Below are 21,257 nucleotides of genomic sequence, written 5' to 3'. Positions count from 1 at the left end.
TAAGCGGGCATCAGAAAGAACTGGGTTCCAGACTACCTTTATGTCCTCCTGAGGTGATCTTGGGCAGTGACAGTTTTATTGCTAAACTTTTAAATCTTTTCGTATCTTAGTTAACATATTGCTGTGCTTTCCTAATACATATTTCTGTTTACTTAAAACATATTTCTACATAAATACAAACTTATATTCTTGGTTTATGTCTATTTTACTTTTAATGCTCTAAGTCTCCAAGCTTTCTCCAAGGCCTTAGGTCAAACTCTGGATCCATCTCTATCTCTGAGCCTCTATGCACAAGGCACTGAGAGCTCTCCATGCCTGCATTTCCCACACCATTTTTATTTCTGCCTCCAATTTCCTGCTCTAACTGGATCCTGGGGACACTTTCTCAGTCGTGTCCCTCAGTGGGACCCATGAATGGCATCAGAAACTTTGGAGTTCAATTATGACTGAATCCTTGAGAAGTTTCCTAGCAAACCACAGTCCTGCTTTGATTTCCTTCTGGTCTAGTGCAGTTCATTTGGAAGATTTTCAACTCTAGTTACGGAGAAATATGTCTAAGAGCTTCTTAGAAATATCCATTCCTATTTTAAAGGGTGTATTTGTTACTGTTCTCTTTAGAGCAGAGGTGATTGCAGCATCCTGTGATTCATATTTGTGAGAAAATGGAGATGTAAAGTATTCTCAAAGCCTGAATGAAAGCTCACACAGTCTTGTACATATGTATGCAAACTCTGAGATAAGGTGTGCTGACTTAGAAAGAATGGAATAGAGAAGACATTGTTAAGAGGGAGATTGAACTAGAAACAAGTTTCAAACAATGGCCTTGCAAAAAGACCAGATATTCTGGAGAATTAGAACTGTGAAAGATGCATTGTGGCAAGACAATGCCAGGTAAAATAATACGTAATTGATGTTACAAGTATTAGCATCATTGTGGGGCAAAAGTTAATAGGCTGAAATATATATATAAGGTATTGTAACCAGAAAATAAGTTTGCTTCTGATAGAATGGCATTGAGTTTTACATCTCTTGTGTTTTACCCTTCAACAAGACTGACAATGGAATAAAATCTTTTAAATGCCTCTCAGTGTCCCCATCTCTATAGAGCTGGAATTTTCCAACAGTGCTGAGTCCCCGGACATCAGTTCCTGAGAAGAAGCTGAAGGAAAATTTCTCAAAAAATCAAAGTCATATTCAAATTCCAAAGTTTCTTGAAGTTTTAATGGCTCCCACTGAGGGATAGAACTCAGAAAGTGTCCCCAGGTTGCAGTTACAGCAGAACACTGGAGGCACTCATGACAGGTGGGGACAAACAAGGGCAAGGTGTCTCTGATGCTGAGCAAACCTGGATGTGTTTCAGGAATGCAAAGGGCCAAGGGCAGAGCCCCAGCCCCTGGCAAGGCAGATCCTGTCCCTCCCTCATTGCTCAGGGCTCTTCCCGGGCCACTGGGCTCTGGGGATGTGCAATGCCAAGGGCAGGACCATGGGGCGGCCCCTGCCAGGCTGCTGAGCAGGGACGAGGAGGCAATTGTCACATCCTGAGGTGTCTCCTTAGACCTGAGATCACCTCTGGTGGACATGCAGGTGGTTTGGAACTCAGCTCTGTTCAATGCCCGCCGATGAGAGACTGCAGGAGGCTGTTCTTAGATGTTTTCATAGTTGTTTATTGTTCCTTATCTTAGGAATGCTTGGTCCAGCGAACAGCGGTCTGCTTGCCAGACATCCATGGCAGAATCCGCCTGGCAGAGGCAGGACTTATCTTTTATAGTCTAAACTACGTACTAGGTATTTACAAATGACCCCCAATACAATACAATCTTGTTACATGGTCCAGATCTGTTCTTGTCCAATCTAAAAGTGCCAGCGTGTCACCCAGCATGGATGACACGGAGAAGAAGGAGGAAGAATATCCACACCCCCAATTCTCCATGTTGGCCATGTGTCCCTTATCACAAACATTCTAGAAATCTGCTAATTCTACATTCTAACAGTCTAATTTACACTCTATTTACTTTTGTGGCTTGCATTTTTTCTCTCAATGTTGGCAAACTGCTCCAAGGAGCCAAATCCAGCCCCCGAGACACCTGGGTCCCATTCCAGGGTCCTTGGGGACCCCGCCAGGGGGGTCTTAAACCTTCCAAGGAAGCCAGAGGAATACTCTGGACTCCCACATCTCCCCCCTCTGTTTGCACCAAAAACATCTCTTTTACAGCTTTCTCCATGGCATGACAAATGCACTGAATGATGCATGGCAAAATGACGAGAAGAACTACAAGCCCCACTAATATATAAAATTCTACTTTCAAAATTTCTTTTTACAAAGGTAAAAGATCAAAAATGTCAAACAGACCATCCATCTTTGATCTAGTAACTTTTTTAAGCTTTGCCACACCTTTTTGCAACTGTCTTATGTTTTTTTGAGTTGATTTTGAATGATCAGACAAGTTCATGCAAGCAGGGATAGCAGCCTAAATTTTGTCCCTACAAACAAAAAACGTTCCCAGCAGTAACTGTGCTAAAACTTGGAAGGATGGTTTGTTTGAGACTATAATACAATTATTATATACATTCTGTTTTAGAGTAACATTCATTGTTTGGTTCTTTGTCACTCCTGAAACATTAAATACAATACAGAAGTCCATTCTTGTTGAAGCAAAACATTTCTAATTCTTCTGGTTTGAAAAAGGCCACAGGGAGAAATTGAACCCACACATGTCATTCGTCCACAGGAGCTGTCACAACTCGCATCACCCATGAAGGGATGCCCTCTGGAATGGGCCATTCTCTCACTGGCAATCCCACCAGACACCACTTCATTGTGTCCAACCCCGCTGTCTCTGCTAAATTTTCTCCAAACCTTCTCCCTTGGCTGCATCACTGATAAATTTGCTTTGTTATCTAACATAGTTGACGAAAAGATAAGATACAACAACATATAAACAAACATGTTTCACTGTCAGTCCTTAAATCTTTTATGTCTTGTCTGAAAATGAGTTCACATCCTTTGTCTTCAATTTTGTCTGCGAACTATTTTCCTTACTTCCACGATTGGCTTCTGCTTGCGTTTGGGCCCAATATGGTTTCATGCATTTTGTAGGAATCCACTTCAATCCTTTATCTGTGAAAACACAAGCACAATCTTTTCCCCACATGATTAGTTTGAAAGGCTCTTCAGTTTTTACCTGTTTCTAAATTTCTGATTAAAACCAAAGGATTTTCTTTTAGCTTTGCTCTTGTATCATTTGTAAAATATCTTATAATTGGTGGAGTTCACTCTAAAAAAGAACTATTTAAGAAGTTTAATACATAATAAAACTTTTGTTCAATCACATGTGAGGCATAGCTTCTGTCTCCCCCCCCTTTTTTTTTTTTTCTAAAATTGTTCATAAAATGATGTTAACTTGAATATAAATGTTTTTTTTGTTTTTTAAAAAATGAGTATTTTGTTACGTTTGTTTGCTACAGTTGAAGACCTTGCAGTCCCCTAGGGTTGACTGCTTTCATAAAAACTGGCGACTATATCATTTGACAATTTCGACAGGACTAAGTAATTTTTTTTGCTTGGCTTTTTTTAAAATGTGAGAAGATCCAATCAATGCTTGTGTATTTTGATGAAAAATGCATGGCTTAATTTTACCTGCTTAAAAATATTTGGCAAGGTTTGCAAAACAGACATGGTCAATCTACTTGTCTATGCATTCTCTCTACCAAAATTTTGGGAAATGATGAGCTTTAATATGTGTAATAGAATATTTATGTGTTTTGTTTTTTTGCAATGTTTTTACACATGATAAATACGAATATAGAATGTTATTGCTTGTTTTCTTCAAAAGTGACCCTTCCAATCTTTTAACTATGTTTTTCACATGCACCGAATCTTTAATTAAATCAAGGGGTTACTAGAACAATTCAAAAACTCTGACCATTGCTGCCAATTTCACAATTTGTGGTGAATCTTGCACTGTTTCCACATCCAATTCCTATTTTCCTATAATTTAATTCTGATATATAATTACTGATTTGTGAGTTTTCCCTGAACCATCAGTGAACACTATGATCTCGTCCAATGGTCCTCACTCATTTTTGATTTTTCTCTGAACTTTAATTTTGCTTTCAACAACCTGTGACTCAGATAGTGAATTGTATAAATACCTGTATAATATAACAATACAATTGCCAAATCCAGTGATTTTGGTGTGCCAAATCAAAACACTGCTTTTTCATGGGTAAATGCATTATAAAAAATCTCTGCCTGTCATTGTCATCAGCCTTGTTTTTCCCTTTATTATGATCTATTATTTTTAAATCTGTAAAAATTGTCTTCGGGGATTGGTAAAATAGAAAAATCCACTCTATAATCAAAAGTTGGTCCCTTTAAGACTCATCCCATTAAAAAATTAAACCATATGACTGTGTTCCTTCTCTCAACACCACTAAACAAAAAGGCAATGAATCTAAATAACAATGTGCTTGTTTCTGCTATAAAATTTCTGCAACCTTTTCCAAAGCTCTTCGTGCTTTTGGTGTGAGAGTTTTAGGAAATTTAATATCGCTGTTCCTTTCAGAAAATTAAATAAAATGAAAGGTCTTCTCTTGTGATTTCTAAAATCAGTTTCATCCAGTTTATCTTTCCAAAAAATTGTTGTAGGTCTTGCAAATTGTTGATTTTTGAGCTGATTTCTATTTTCTGAGGCTTTACAGTCTCATTCAGCTTTCTGAGATCATGAAGCAATCTCCATGAACCAGAGGTCTTCTTCAGAGTAACAAACATGAAAAATTCCAGTGTGCAATTTCACAAATCTTGAAGTGCTAATTTCCAATCCAGCCTTTTTCACTTTTGTGATCAGACAGTCATGAGCTTTTTGCAGCTTCTGTTGCATGGATGCCGCAATGAGCAAATCACCATCTTGACTAAATTCTTCAAAGCACTCAATTTCTTCTTTTTCAAGGCCCACTGACCCATCTAAAGAGGTTTATTAGTTTTTCAAGTCAGGTGTCTGGAGAGAAGTTCATCATCTTTGTTTCTGATTCAATCTGTGAGCTTGCCCCTTCACTTCCAGGGCTGGCATCTGCCCGCATCTTGGCTGGACATTGCCTCACGTATCTCATTGGCATTCATCTTTGTCCTCTCTCTGTGGAGACACAAGCAGAACCCGTCCCCCAAATGCTTATTTTGAAAGCTTTTCAATTTTTCTTTGTTTCTAGATTTTTGATCAAAACTGGAGAATTTTCCTTCAACTATTTTCTAACAAAAAACAAACACAAAGTTTAAATCTTCTGAAGTTAAAACACAATACAGCAATTATCAATACCTTAAACATCAAACATACATTTACAAGATTAGATAATCATCAATCTTTAAAAAACTGTGTCATCACCTCTTAAAAAACTGTGTCTTCACCTCAGGGTCTGCAAACAGCTGACAAACCTCGATTCAATGAGGAATCAGATGGTCATCTCCGGAAAATGAACACCAAATTCACTTCAAGGTTAGCTTCAGCTGTTATATTGACAAGGTCATATTGCCAATCCAAACGACTGGAATATTATTTTGATGCAGAAAACTCCTGGGTTTATACATTTTTCTCTTTCAGTTAGAATCAAGGCTTGGCCAGAGCCTAAACTCTAATTGGAAGAGAACTCCCTGACATCTTCTTATTAAAGAAAAAAAAACTCACAGCTCTTAACAACAAAACTACAATACAAAATATTTCAAGGTGAAGAAGAAATCAAATTCCTTTAGCAACTCATTTTCTCTAAAATTCTTCTTTAGGGTAAAATGCTTTGAACATGGCAAGCTGCTGCAATGCTTCTGTGATAGCAACTCAGGAAAACCATAACACTAGAAATTCATTCTGAGAATGGAGCTCAAATAATTTTCTGAAATTCTGCAAAATATTCAAAACTTACACAGGGTCAGGTCACAAAAGACCTGCCAAAATAAAAGAGAGAATTAATAAAAGAAAGACAAAAAAACATTAAGTTCACAACTTAACTAATTACACATTAGATTCAAGAATACACCTGGAGACTTTCCAAAACTTACTTAAAATGCTGACAGAGTTCAAATTAAACAATGAAACAGAAAATAAAATCATTCTGTGATACAGAATTCATACAATCTTATTACAGTGTTTTTAAAATTAAATATAGAAATTATATTTAAATCTTAAAAATTGAACTGATAGATAAATACTGCTTTTCCAATATATGTGAAAAGAATTTTGATTCAAATTAAGTTTTACAATTCAAATGATGATCCTAGAAGTGGTCTTGATTTGTGTTCACACAACATTTCATTGATAATTTTAAAAATGTAGACTAGAAATCCATTGCAATTTGATTTGAAGGGAAAACTAAAATATTCATAAATCTACAAAACATAAATCTGCAAACTTCTTGCAAGAATTCGAAATCTATTGATTTATATTGACAGTATTGCAAATACTTAGAAACTGGTTTCTTTGAAACAATTAACTATAGGAAAATTAAAACTCAATGTTGACATTTAAATAAACGTACACTCATATCTGAGAAATAACAAATCACTAAATATAGATGATATGTATTCAAATAAAATACAAAATACCTTATTATACCTTCAATTATTAAAATACCTAATACTATTAAAATACCTTCATCACTCTTAAAATTTCAGCATCTTTTTAACAATACAAAAACAAACACCTTAGTTTAACATACAAGAACTGAAAATAAAACTGAGTCTCTTATCAATTTCCCTCGTTCTGCTTGTTCTCCACAATATAGATAAAAACAGGTCTTGGTGTCTCTCCATCCCCCATTCCTCTTCCCCTCAGCAGCACTTGACCCGTGCAAGGCAAGGGAGAGCAGCGGGGGTACTGTCGGAGCCCTTTTTTGGGAGCGGGGCAGCCTCGCTCCCCCTCCTCTCTGTGAGCCCCGGGCTGGTGACCTCACGCTGCTGTGTCTGGGTTTTCTTTGAATCAGCTCTGTCCGGGCAGCTGCCTGTAATTGCTTAAAAGTTGTTAAATTTTTCTCTTTTGACTTTACAAAGCATGAATTTTTTCCCCTTTTTGAATCTGTCTTTCCCTGAAACAGTTTTCCCTGCATCGCTGACATTTCTGGGTTTTGTGTTTCCCGCGCGTTTCCTGCCCGGGGCCGGGGCCGGGGCCGCAGCTGCCGCACCCCGTCTGCCGTGCCTCCGTTCGGCACGGGCCGGCCCCGCCCTGTGGTGACTCATTTCTGGCCCTGCCACGCTGGAATCACTGCTCTCTGAACTAAATTTTGGCCTTTGGGCTCGCATGCCGTGATGCCTGTGTCCCTGTTCTGTTCCTGTCACTTTCGTGTTCGGGGATGTTGGCATCTCCAGGCGCCACGCCTGCGTGTGCTCCCCACGCCCAGGTTGAACCACGCATGCGCCGCTGGCTGCTCCCGGGTCGGGCTGTCCTGCTCTCCCTCCCGGGTGTGACTCGTCCCCCCCGGGCGTGGCTGGCCCCGCCGCCGCTCCTGTGCTGGCAGCCGAGACCCGCCCCGTCCCCGGCATGGGCAGCGCCACCCCCGCGAATCCCGCCCGGAGCCACCTCCCCCCGGCCGCGAGAAATTCCCCCGCCCGCCGCGTCAGGGATCGATCCCGCCGCCCCTGGGGGTCGCTCCGCCTGGGTTCCCCATGAGGCGCCACTGACCAACGGGGTTTTTCCGCGGACAATGAATCGCGCTGCGGTTTCTATACTCATATCTCCACCCCCCGCCGCTGCTGCACGCGTTCCTGTCCCCCCCGCCCCGCTTTCCGAGATCTGTGGCGTCCCTCTCCGCGAAAGTGGTGTCAAAGCTGGTAAAGTGTCCCTGATCTGAAATCCCGATGGCGTTGCAGTTACTCTGTGTATTCCCGCAGCACCACGAATTGTCTGTTCTAGCATTGTAGAAGTATAAGGTATCGTGTGTCCCATTTCATCTCCCTCCCTTGATCCCCCCACCGCTCCCGGGGTAGAATGCAATTGCCTCCCTGCTGGTGGTGAGGTCATTTTTGAGGGATTGAAAAAACAAAAGTCTAAATCGTCAAAATTCTTTGGAAAAACCTCCATTCTGAGTTTTCCCGATTTAGGGGTAGGTTCAGGTAATTCTAGGAATTTGGGTGAATCTAAGGAATCTAGGATGTCCGAAGACGAACTGGTCTGCTGCTGGCAGACAGTTTGTGTAGACACCAGCTGCTGGCTGGATGTCCCCTTTTCAAGTTCTGAGAGACCCTCTATGGCCTTCAGAGGACTAGAAACCTTTATTTTTTCAGCAGACAATGCCTCTAACATAACTTGTGCTACCGTTAAAAGATCCTTTGCTGAACCCGCTGCTGCTGGCACGGCAGCCATAAACTTCCCTCCCCCAGCTCATAGCTAGGTGAGAATCCTTCCCCAGTCTCTGAGGGACTTTAATTGCTTTCTGCCAAGGAGAGACTGGATAAAGCTACACTTTCGGGAGTCCTTCACTCCCTTATCTCTCAGAGTTACAGACTTATATCAATCACAATTAACTTTTTGCCAGAATCCTGCTGTAAATAGTACATTTATTTCTGCCTGTGGGTAATGAAGCTTCACCCACACAAGCAAATCTCAGAATTCCTTCTCTGTGACAGAGACAGGATGAACAAAAGCTAAAACTTTCAAAGTGGATAGTAAAGTGAGCTGTTCCTGGCTGAGAGTTCTGCCTATAGCGTTCCTATGATGCATCTGAATCTGAACTGTCTTACCCAAAAGCAATTTGTCCAAAATCGATTCGGAGGTTCCTGAAACTGACCAGCAGTGCACAGGAGCGAGGCTTCCCGGGACACCTCCTCTCCGACTCGCGTCTGGACCTCGGCTTTTCTTGGCAGAGGGCCAAAAATCTCCTCCGCAGTCCTTTTCAACGGTGTGCCTCTTCTGAAGCTCAGTCTTCTGGAGGTCTGTACCTGCCTTTGCAGGCTACAATGACCAGCCAGGTGGTCAAATGTCTCTGCCTGAGGGGGTCTCCTCCAGCTGTGTGCATCTTCTCGAGCTGGGTTTTCAGGGTCCAGGGGTCCGCACCCACCTTTGCAGGCTGCAGCCCACCCAGGGACGCCAAATGTCACATCCTGAGGTGTCTCCTTAGACCTGAGATCACCTCTGGTGGACATGCAGGTGGTTTGGAACTCAGCTCTGTTCAATGCCCGCCGATGAGAGACTGCAGGAGGCTGTTCTTAGATGTTTTCATAGTTGTTTATTGTTCCTTATCTTAGGAATGCTTGGTCCAGCGAACAGCGGTCTGCTTGCCAGACATCCATGGCAGAATCCGCCTGGCAGAGGCAGGACTTATCTTTTATAGTCTAAACTACGTACTAGGTATTTACAAATGACCCCCAATACAATACAATCTTGTTACATGGTCCAGATCTGTTCTTGTCCAATCTAAAAGTGCCAGCGTGTCACCCAGCATGGATGACACGGAGAAGAAGGAGGAAGAATATCCACACCCCCAATTCTCCATGTTGGCCATGTGTCCCTTATCACAAACATTCTAGAAATCTGCTAATTCTACATTCTAACAGTCTAATTTACACTCTATTTACTTTTGTGGCTTGCATTTTTTCTCTCAATGTTGGCAAACTGCTCCAAGGAGCCAAATCCAGCCCCCGAGACACCTGGGTCCCATTCCAGGGTCCTTGGGGACCCCGCCAGGGGGGTCTTAAACCTTCCAAGGAAGCCAGAGGAATACTCTGGACTCCCACAGGCAATGAGGCCCCAGCACAGCAAGGCTCACTTGTCCCCTGCTGGCCTCAGGCCCAGGGCCAGCAGCCATGGCCCAAGTGCTGCAGCAGTTGGCTCTGGCAGGGCCTTTCAGCTGCTGCCCATCCTGTGCCCTCTGCAGCCCAGGCTGTCCTACGGTGTCCATGCCCTGCGCCTCTGTCCCTGCAGGCTGTCATCATCCCCCGGCTGCCCCACCTCGCTGGCCCTTCCTTTGCTGACATCTCTGCGTCCTGCCTGCCTCTGCCTGGCCACACAAAGCCTTGGGCTGCTCCAGACTCCTTCTAGGGGATGTGTTGCACCATAGCCCCGCCCTGGGACAGAAATTCCTTTCTCCTTGGGTCCAGTCTGGACCACTTGTTGGGGGTTGAGTGTTTTCCTATTACTGTGTCAATTTGAAGAATTGTTCCCATTGTCATGCCAATGGAGCTGCTGGGTACACCGCGGATCTTTGCTGGACAAAAGGGGTAGGTGGGATCGGCTTGGAGAGGGGCACTCGTGTTTCCGGGAGCTCGGAGGAGGAGCCACCCCGGTCTTGGAACCACGCGGTGGAACGCAGGAGAGCCAGACCCTCTGCGATCACCTGCCCTGCATCTGCCCCCTGCAGCCTCCTGCCTCTGCGGACACAGCTGAGCACCAGAACCCAAACGGTGAGCGAGGAGCTGCCCGCTCCAGCCGCTCCCACCCGAGACCGGCGCGGCCACTGCCGCCCCTTCCCGCCTCCGCTCCTGCCGAGAGAGAGCGTGCTCACAGCTAAAGAAAGGACTGGAACCGAGTAATCTGTTCTGTTTTGTTGGTAATTTTAACAACTGCTGTTGTTTCTGCTGGTACAGTTAGATATATTAGTAAAAGAGCTGTTATTCCTACACCCTTATCTCTGCCTCAGAGTCCTTGATTCAAACGTTTATAATATTTGGGGGGAGTGGAATTCGGGTCAGTGCTTCAAAGGAAACTTTTTGCCTTTCTTGGCAGACACCTGTCCTTCAAACCAGGACAGATTTTGGCACCCAACGTGGGGCTCGAGGGCATTAAGAGGAGAGTTAAGACAGGAGTAACAGCTCTCTTGAGGGGCAACATGTTGTCCAGTTTAATCTGGTTTGGGCTCCATGTGGCCACAGATATCTCTCTCCCATTTGTAAGCCCTTTTTTGAATATGGGCCCTCTCACCAAAGTTGCTGTAGCTATTATCCGATTTGTTTGGTGGGTTGATTATGTCAGGAATTCATGGTTTTTTAATTTTCTTTGGGAAGTGGCCACATGGATCCAGAGCTATCATACTCTAACTGCATGTTTCTGGGGTTATTTCAATAATGGCTCTTACTGTGAAGTAATGAATGCAAGGGAAATTTTCTCCCAACCCATCACCCAGTTTTTTGAGGCTACTCCACCAGTTTTCAAGGATTTAAGATCTGTTTTAATTGCTAGTGTTATTATACACTGGCTGGCGTTGCTGACAGGCCTGCTCTACTTAGCATTCAGAAACAAGGGAATATTGGCTTGGTTAACAAGCCTGATACCTACCCCAGGGACTAGGGATGTGGCCCCAGAGTGTGCCCCTGCCCCAGGGACTAGGGATGCTGTCCCAGAGCCTGATGCTGCCCTACAGCCCACTGCAGAAATGAACCACCCAGAGTGGGTGGGAGCTCTAGTAAAGGATATTGGCCAGGTGTTGAAGGAGCACAGCCAGATGTTGAAGGAGCACTTTTCTTCAGCTGGTGAGAAACCCTCTCCCTGCCCTAAAGAGGGAGAGTCTGATGGTGCTGCAGTGGAACCTGTAGACGTTGTATCTGTCCAGGCTCCAGCCAGATCACGGGGCAGCCACAGCCAGTAGCAGTTGCCCCTGTGGAAACTAGAAAATCTAAGATTAAAACGAGGCACCTAGATAATGGAGATCAGCAAGGAGGGTCCTCACAACCAGCAAGGGAGCCAGAGGTTCAGATTGTCACAGAGTCCCTCTCATACGATAGTCTCCGTAACCTGCGTAAAGACATTGTTCAGTGGGGCCGTGAGCCTTTTACAACTTGGTTACTCCGGGTCTGGGACCTTACGGGAACAGGTGTGCAACTGGATGGGACTGAGGCCAGGAATTTGGGATCCTTGGCCCAGGATGCAGGTGTGGACCAGATATTTGAAAGGGAGCAAGGCCTCTTTTCCCTCTGGGAGCCGGTTTCGCCATCAAAAGGAGCAAAGTCAAAGGACCTGCCCGAGAGATCCAGTTCCTGGGAGTGAAGTGGCAAGATGGACGACACCAGATCCCCACTGAGGTCATCAATAAGATCACTGCAATGTCTCCACCAACAAGCAAGAAGGAAACACAAGCTTTCCTAGGTGCCATAGGGTTTTGGAGAATGCACATCCTTGAGTACAGCCAGATTGTGAGCCCTCTCTACCTGGTCACCCGCAATAAGAACGCTTTCCACTGGGGCCCTGAGCAGCAGAAAGCCTTCGCCCAGATCAAACAGGAGATCGCTCATGCAGTGGCCCTTGGCCCAGTCAGGACGGGACGAGAGGTAAAGAATGTGCTCTACTCTGCAGCTGGGAACCATGGTCTGTCCTGGAGCCTTTGGCAGAAGGTGCCTATTGAGACTCGAGGCCGACCCCTGGGATTCTGGAGCAGAAGTTACAAAGGGTCTGAAGCCAATTACACTCCCACAGAGAAGGAAATCTTGGCTGCCTGTGAAGGAGTTCAAGCTGCCTCAGAGGTGATTGGCACGGAAGCACAGCTTCTCCTGGCACCCCGACTGCCAGTGCTGGGGTGGACGTTCAAAGGAAAGGTTCCCTCTACCCACCACGCCACTGACGCCACATGGAGCAAGTGGATTGCCCTCATCACGCAGCGCGCCCGTATTGGCAACCCGAATCGCCCTGGGATTTTGGAGATAATTACAAACTGGCCAGAAGGTGAAGATTTTGGTCTCGCTGGCGAAGAGGAGCAGAAGCAAGTGACATGGGCTGAAGAAGCCCCACCATACAACCAACTGCCAGCAGATGAAAAATGCTACGCCCTTTTCACCGACGGTTCCTGTTGCATTGTGGGGATGAACCGGAAGTGGAAAGCAGCCGTATGGAGCCCCACACGACAGGCTACACAAGCTACTGAAGGAGAAGGTGGATCAAGTCAACTTGCTATGCTGAAAGCTGTTCAGCTGGCCTTGGACATTGCTGAAAGAGAGAAATGGCCAAAGCTCTACCTTTACACTGACTCCTGGATGGTAGCCAATGCTCTGTGGGGGTGGCTGGAGAGGTGGAAAAAGGCTGACGTAGAGGAAAACCAATCTGGGCTGCTGATGAGTGGAAAGACATTGCCACTCGGGTAGAGAAGCTACCCGTGAAAGTCCGTCATGTGGATGCCCATGTTCCCAAGAGTCGGGCTAATGAAGAACACCGGCATAACGAGCAAGTAGATCAGGCTGCACAGATAGAGGTCTCAAAGATAGACTTAGATTGGGAACACAAGGGAGAATTGTTTCTAGCTCAATGGGCCCATGATGCCTCAGGTCATCAGGGCAGAGATGCCACCTACAAGTGGGCATGAGACCGAGGGGTGGATCTAACCATGGACAGCATCTCTCAGGTTATCCACGACTGTGACACGTGTGCTGCCATCAAGCAAGCCAAGCGGGTGAAGCCCCTCTGATATGGGGGGCGGTGGTCCAATTATAAGTATGGAGAGGCCTGTCAGATTGACTATATTACACTGCCTCAGACCCGCCAAGGCAAGCGCTACGTGCTGACCATGGTGGAAGCCACCACCGGGTGGTTGGAGACCTACCCGGTGCCTCATGCCACTGCTCAGAACACCATCCTGGGCCTGGAAAAACAAGTCCTCTGGAGGCATGGTACCCCTGAGAGAATTGAATCAGACAACGGGACTCATTTCAAAAATAGCCTTATAAGCACCTGGGCTAGAGAACATGGCATTGAGTGGGTGTATCATATTCCCTACCATGCACCAGCAGCTGGGAAAGTTGAACGGTGCAATGGCCTGCTTAAAACCACCTTAAAGGCACTTGGTGGGGGGACTTTCAAGAACTGGGAGATCAATCTACCAAAGGCCACATGGTTAGTGAATACCCGAGGTTCCACTAACCGAGCAGGCCCTGCCCAATCTGAGCCCTTGGGAACACCAGATGGAGATAAGGTTCCAGTGGTACACCTGAGAGGCATGTTAGGAAAAATTGTTTGGGTGAACTCTCCCTCCAGCAAAGACAATCCTGTTAGTGGGGTGGTTTTTGCTCAAGGACCAGGTTGCACTTGGTGGGTGATGCAAAAGGATGGACAGACCCGATGCATACCCCAAGGAGACCTTATTCTAGGGTGAACTCTCTATGATACTGTGCCTGTAGCTGCATGTATGCATATGATATAAAAGTTTTAATTTGCTGTAGCATGTTGGCATGGAAAAAATTCGGGGTGGATAATGTTGAGGGTTGAGTGTTTTCCTATTACTGTGTCAATTTAAAGAATTTTTCCCATTGTCATGCCAATGGAGCTGCCGGTTACACCACGGAGCTTTACTGGCTCTGGACAAAAGGGGTGAGTGGGATCGGCTTGGAGAGGGGCCCTCATGCTTCCAGAGGGGACTTGTGTTTCCGGCGAGCTGGGAGGAGGATCCCCTCGGTCTTGGAGCCGCGCGGCCAAAGGCAGGAGAGCCAGACCCTCTGCCATCACCTGCCCTGAATCTGCCCCGCTGCAGCCTCCTGCCTCTGCTGACACAGCGAATCACCGGGACACCAACGGTGAGCGAGGAGCAGCCCGCTCCAGCCCGCTCCCCACTGAGACCGGCGCGGCCACTGCCGCCCGCTCCCGCCTCCGCTCCCGCCAAGAGAAAGAGCGTGGTCACAGCTAAAGAAAGGACTGGAACCGAGTAATCTGCTCTGTTTTGTTAGTCATTTTAACAACTGCTGTTGTTTCTGCTGGTACAGTTAGATATATTAGTAAAAGAGCTGTTATTCCTACCCCCTTATCTCTGCCTCACAGTCCTTGATTCAAATGTTTATAATATTTGGGGGGAGTGGAATTTGGGTCTCTGCTTCAAAGGAAAACTTCTGCCTTTACTGGCAGACACCTGTCCTTCAAACTAGGACAGTGGCACATGTCATGCTCTCCTGCATTCCTCTAAAACAACTGATGGGAATGTTTAGCCGCAGATCTGAGCACATGCATTATGGCCTGGGCATGGGAATAGTGAGGCAAAGCAGACTGGAGCCTTCTCTAACTCACCAATTGTTTCTGGTTTCCCTCCCCAGAGTGCCAAGATCTGATCAGGTGGTGATTATCCATGTAGTGCTTGGAAAGGCCCTTGTTAGAACACCTGTTCTGTGGTCCTTGGATGCAGGATATTCATCTGCCATAGAAGAAGTAGAGAACCACAGGCACACTTTGATGCAGGGCCCTGGTAAGTTACAGCTCCACACATGCCTTGGCAAGCAGAAGCAAAGAACCCCAGACTTTTTTATCCTGCCTCTGTCACTGCACCGGGGTCATCAGATAGGAGCATGAAGCCCTTGTGCTGGAGCTGAGCTTTTCTGACCAGCACTGGTGGCCACCAATCGAGCTGGTTTGGCTTGTCCTGGTTCACTGACAGCTGGGGCCCTGGGCAGAACACTGACAGCCTGGTCTCACCCCCAGGGAAGGAGAATGAGCCCCTGGAAAAACTGTATAATGTGGGGCTGCTGCTGCTGGGGACAAGGAGGACATTAAGGATGAGAACCTCTTCCTCCACCTGGTGTTGGGGGTTGAGTGTTTTTCTATTTCTGTGTCAATTTAAGGAATTTTTCTCTTTATCATGCTAACGGAGCTTGCCGGGTTACACCCAGGACCTTTGACAACTCTAGACAAAAGGGATAGGTGGGAGCGGGCTTCTGGAGGGGTTACTCATGTTTCTGGCAAGCAGAGCCGAGAGGAGGACCCCCCCATCTCCACCCACGCGGCTGAACACAGGAGAGCCATATGGTCTGCAATCACCTGCCTTGCATCTCCCCCATTTCATCCTCCTATCTCTGAGAACACAGCTGACCACCAGAACGTAAACAGTGAGCAAGGAGCTGCCCTCACCAGCCCGCTCCTACCTGAGACCAGTGTGGCCACTGCCGCCCCCTCCCGCTTCCGCTCCCGTCCGTTTCTCTGTAGCTGTCGGGCTTTGCTCCGTCTGCAGCACCGGGACCTAGTGCAGAAAGAGTGCGCCTGCAGCTAAAGAAAGGACTGGAACCGAGTTACCTGTTCTGTTTTGTTGGTAATTTTAATAACTGCTTCTGTTACTGTTTGTACGGTTAGATATATTAGTAAAAGAGCTGTTACACCTCCCCCCTTGTCTCTGCCTCAGAGTCCTTGATTCAAACAATTATAATACTTGGGGGGAGTGGAACTGAAGTCTCTATTTCAAAGGAAAACTTCTGCCTTTATCGGCAGACACCTGTCCTTCAAACCAGGACAGAGTTTGGCACCCAACGTGGGGCAGAGGGCATTGAGTGGAGAGTCAAGACAGGAATAACAGCTCTCTTGAGGGGCAACATGTTATCCGGTTTAATCTGGCTTGGGCTACATGTGATCACAGATATCTCTCTCCCATTTGCAAGCCCTTATTTGAATATGGGCCCCCTCACTAAATTTACCGTAGCTATTATCCGATTAGTTTGGTGGATTGATTATGCCAGAAATTAATGTTTTTTTATTTTTTCTGGAAAGTGGCCGGTCACATGGATCCAAAGCTATCGTACGCTAACTGCGTGTTTCTGGGGTTATTTCAATAATGGTACTTACTGTGAAGTAATGAATGCACGGGAAATTTTCTCCCAACTCATCACCCAGTTTTTTGAGGCTACCCCACCGGTTTTCAAGGATTTCAAATCTGCTTTAATTGCTAGTGTTATTATACAGTGGCTGGTGTTGCTGATAGGCCTGTTCTACTTAGCATTCAGAAACAAGGGAATATAGGCTTGGATAACAACCCTGGTACCTACCCCAGGAAAAGAGGTTCTGTCCCAGAGCCTGCCCCTGCCCCAGGGGCTAGGGATGTTGCCCCATAACCTAACCCTGCCCCAGGGACTAGGGATGCTGCCCCAGAGCCTGATGCTGCCCCACAGCCCACTGCAGAAATGAACCACCCAGAGAGGGTCGGGGCTCTAGTGAAGGAGATAGGCCAGATGTTGAAGGAGCATGGCCAGATGTTGAAGGAGCACAGCCAGATGTTGAAGGAGCACTTTTCCCCAGCTGGTGAGAAACCCTCCCCCTGCCCTAAAGAGGGAGAGTCAGATGGTGCTGCAGTGGAACCCGTAGATGTTGTATCTTTCCAGGTTCCAGCTGGATCACAGGGGCAGCCACAGCCAGTAGCAGTTGCCCCTGTGGAAACTAGAAAACCTAAGATTAAACAAGGCACCTAGATAATGGGGATCAGCCAGGAGGGTCCTCACAACCAGCAAGGGAGCCAGAGGCTGAGATCGTCACCGAGTCCCTCTTATATGATAATCTCTGTAATCTGAGAAAAGACATTGTATGGCGGGGCCGTGAGCCTTTTACAACTTGGTTACTCCTGGTCTGGGAACTTACAGTAACAGGTGTACAACTGGATGGAATGAGGCCAGGAATTTGGGATCCTTGGCCCAGAACTCAGGTGTGGACCAGATATTTGTAAGGGAGCAAGGCCTCCTTTCCCTCTGGGACCGGCTTTTAATGAGCGTGAGAAAGAGGTTTGTCCACAAATAGAGAATGCAGGAGCACCACCGTAGAATGGTCTGGAAGACCCTTAAGGAAGGGATCCAGCAGCTGAGAGAAGTGGCAGTATTAGAGGTACTCTTTGGGAAGGATGGACAGCATGACAATGACCCTGACAAGGTCAGGTACACAGTGCAGATGCTGTGGAATCTGGCAACCCTGGGGCCATCTCAATATACCACCTTCATTGCAATGATCAATGCTGATAACCACCAAGAGACAGTGGGTTCTGTTGCCAACAGACTCAGAAATTTTGAGAGTATGATGAATGGCCCAATGCAGGCCAATGTCTCTGCCGTGGCCAGGGACCTCCAAGAGGTCCAAGAGGAGGGAATGAAAGGGTTGAGGGAGGAGATGAGGGAGGAGATGAGGGAGGAGATAAGGGAGGAGATAAGGAAGATCAGTGCAGCACCAGTACAAGTCAGAGGCCCCAAATCTAGAACCCAACGCCCCCCAGCTAGGGAGAGAGGGTACACCCCACGAGCTGACCTGTGGTTCTTCCTGTGAGAGCACAGGAAAGACATGGAAAAATGGGATGGGAAACCCACTTCTATCCTAGCAACATGGGTGCATCAACTCAGGGAGGGAAATGCTAACCAAGAGAACCGCTCTAAAATGAAGGTAGCCTCAACCTCCCATAACCAAGGTGCAGGGTATCACAGAAGGGAGGATGATCTGTCAGATCCCGTGGAAGGAACCTCCACTATGTATGCCCAGGAAAGAAATAATAACCAGGGCTAGAGGGGCCCTGCCTCTAGCCAGGGAGAGGCATGGGATGACAGGATCTATTGGATAGTGTGGGTGCGATGGCCTGGCACATCAAAGCCACAGGAACATAGAGTACTAGTTGATACTGGTTCACATTGCACCCTGAATACCATCAGAACATGTGGGGAAGGTACCAATTTCTATTGCTGGGGTGACGGGGGTATCACAGGAATTCACTTTGCTGGAAGCTGAGATTAGCCTGACAGGGAAGGGGTGGCAGAAACATGCTATTGTAACTGGCCCAGGGGCACCGCGCATTCTAGGCATAGACTTCCTCAGGAACGGCTACTGCAAAGACCCTGTCCTGGTTTGAAGGACAGGTGTCTGCCAAGAAAGGCAGAAGTTTTCCTTTGAAGCAGAGACCCAAATTCCACTCCCCCCAAATATTATAAACGTTTGAATCAAGGACTGTGAGGCAGAGATAAGGGGGTAGGAATAACAGCTCTTTTACTAATATATCTAACTGTACCAGCAGAAACAACAGCAGTTGTTAAAATGACTAACAAAACAGAGCAGATTACTCGGTTCCAGTCCTTTCTTTAGCTGTGACCACGCTCTTTCTCTTGGCGGGAGTGGAGGCGGGAGCGGGCGGCAGTGGCCGCGCCGGTCTCAGTGGGGAGCGGGCTGGAGCGGGCTGCTCCTCGCTCACCGTTGGTGTCCCGGTGATTCGCTGTGTCAGCAGAGGCAGGAGGCTGCAGCGGGGCAGATTCAGGGCAGGTGATGGCAGAGGGTCTGGCTCTCCTGCCTTTGGCCGCGCGGCTCCAAGACCGAGGGGATCCTCCTCCCAGCTCGCCGGAAACACAAGTCCCCTCTGGAAGCATGAGGGCCCCTCTCCAAGCCGATCCCACTCACCCCTTTTGTCCAGAGCCAGTAAAGCTCCGTGGTGTAACCGGCAGCTCCATTGGCATGACAATGGGAAAAATTCTTTAAATTGACACAGTAATAGGAAAACACTCAACCCTCAACATTATCCACCCCGAATTTTTTCCATGCCAACATGCTACAGCAAATTAAAACTTTTATATCATATGCATACATGCAGCTACAGGCACAGTATCATAGAGAGTTCACCCTAGAATAAGGTCTCCTTGGGGTATGCATCGGGTCTGTCCATCCTTTTGCATCACCCACCAAGTGCAACCTGGTCCTTGAGCAAAAACCACCCCACTAACAGGATTGTCTTTGCTGGAGGGAGAGTTCACCCAAACAATTTTTCCTAACATGCCTCTCAGGTGTACCACTGGAACCTTATCTCCATCTGGTGTTCCCAAGGGCTCAGATTGGGCAGGGCCTGCTCGGTTAGTGGAACCTCGGGTATTCACTAACCATGTGGCCTTTGGTAGATTGATCTCCCAGTTCTTGAAAGTCCCCCCACCAAGTGCCTTTAAGGTGGTTTTAAGCAGGCCATTGCACCGTTCAACTTTCCCAGCTGCTGGTGCATGGTAGGGAATATGATACACCCACTCAATGCCATGTTCTCTAGCCCAGGTGCTTATAAGGCTATTTTTGAAATGAGTCCCGTTGTCTGATTCAATTCTCTCAGGGGTACCATGCCTCCAGAGGACTTGTTTTTCCAGGCCCAGGATGGTGTTCTGAGCAGTGGCATGAGGCACCGGGTAGGTCTCCAACCACCCGGTGGTGGCTTCCACCATGGTCAGCACGTAGCGCTTGCCTTGGCGGGTCTGAGGCAGTGTAATATAGTCAATCTGACAGGCCTCTCCATACTTATAATTGGACCACCGCCCCCCATATCAGAGGGGCTTCACCCGCTTGGCTTGCTTGATGGCAGCACACGTGTCACAGTCGTGGATAACCTGAGAGATGCTGTCCATGGTTAGATCCACCCCTCGGTCTCATGCCCACTTGTAGGTGGCATCTCTGCCCTGATGACCTGAGGCATCATGGGCCCATTGAGCTAGAAACAATTCTCCCTTGTGTTCCCAATCTAAGTCTATCTTTGAGACCTCTATCTGTGCAGCCTGATCTACTTGCTCGTTATGCCGGTGTTCTTCATTAGCCCGACTCTTGGGAACATGGGCATCCACATGACGGACTTTCACGGGTAGCTTCTCTACCCGAGTGGCAATGTCTTTCCACTCTTCAGCAGCCCAGATTGGTTTTCCTCTACGTCAGCCTTTTTCCACCTCTCCAGCCACCCCCACAGAGCATTGGCTACCATCCAGGAGTCAGTGTAAAGGTAGAGCTTTGGCCATTTCTCTCTTTCAGCAATGTCCAAGGCCAGCTGAACAGCTTTCAGCATAGCAAGTTGACTTGATCCACCTTCTCCTTCAGTAGCTTGTGTAGCCTGTCGTGTGGGGCTCCATACGGCTGCTTTCCACTTCCGGTTCATCCCCACAATGCAACAGGAACCGTCGGTGAAAAGGGCGTAGCATTTTTCATCTGCTGGCAGTTGGTTGTATGGTGGGGCTTCTTCAGCCCATGTCACTTGCTTCTGCTCCTCTTCGCCAGCGAGACCAAAATCTTCACCTTCTGGCCAGTTTGTAATTATCTCCAAAATCCCAGGGCGATTCGGGTTGCCAATACGGGCGCGCTGCGTGATGAGGGCAATCCACTTGCTCCATGTGGCGTCAGTGGCGTGGTGGGTAGAGGGAACCTTTCCTTTGAACGTCCACCCCAGCACTGGCAGTCGGGGTGCCAGGAGAAGCTGTGCTTCCGTGCCAATCACCTCTGAGGCAGCTTGAACTCCTTCACAGGCAGCCAAGATTTCCTTCTCTGTGGGAGTGTAATTGGCTTCAGACCCTTTGTAACTTCTGCTCCAGAATCCCAGGGGTCGGCCTCGAGTCTCAATAGGCACCTTCTGCCAAAGGCTCCAGGACAGACCATGGTTCCCAGCTGCAGAGTAGAGCACATTCTTTACCTCTCGTCCCGTCCTGACTGGGCCAAGGGCCACTGCATGAGCGATCTCCTGTTTGATCTGGGCGAAGGCTTTCTGCTGCTCAGGGCCCCAGTGGAAAGCGTTCTTATTGCGGGTGACCAGGTAGAGAGGGCTCACAATCTGGCTGTACTCAAGGATGTGCATTCTCCAAA

The sequence above is a fragment of the Oenanthe melanoleuca genome, chromosome 7 (assembly GCF_029582105.1).
Source record: "Oenanthe melanoleuca isolate GR-GAL-2019-014 chromosome 7, OMel1.0, whole genome shotgun sequence".
Lineage (NCBI taxonomy): Eukaryota > Metazoa > Chordata > Aves > Passeriformes > Muscicapidae > Oenanthe > Oenanthe melanoleuca.
The sequence above is the reverse complement of the archived record's forward strand: the minus strand, read 5'-3'. Positions refer to the sequence as shown.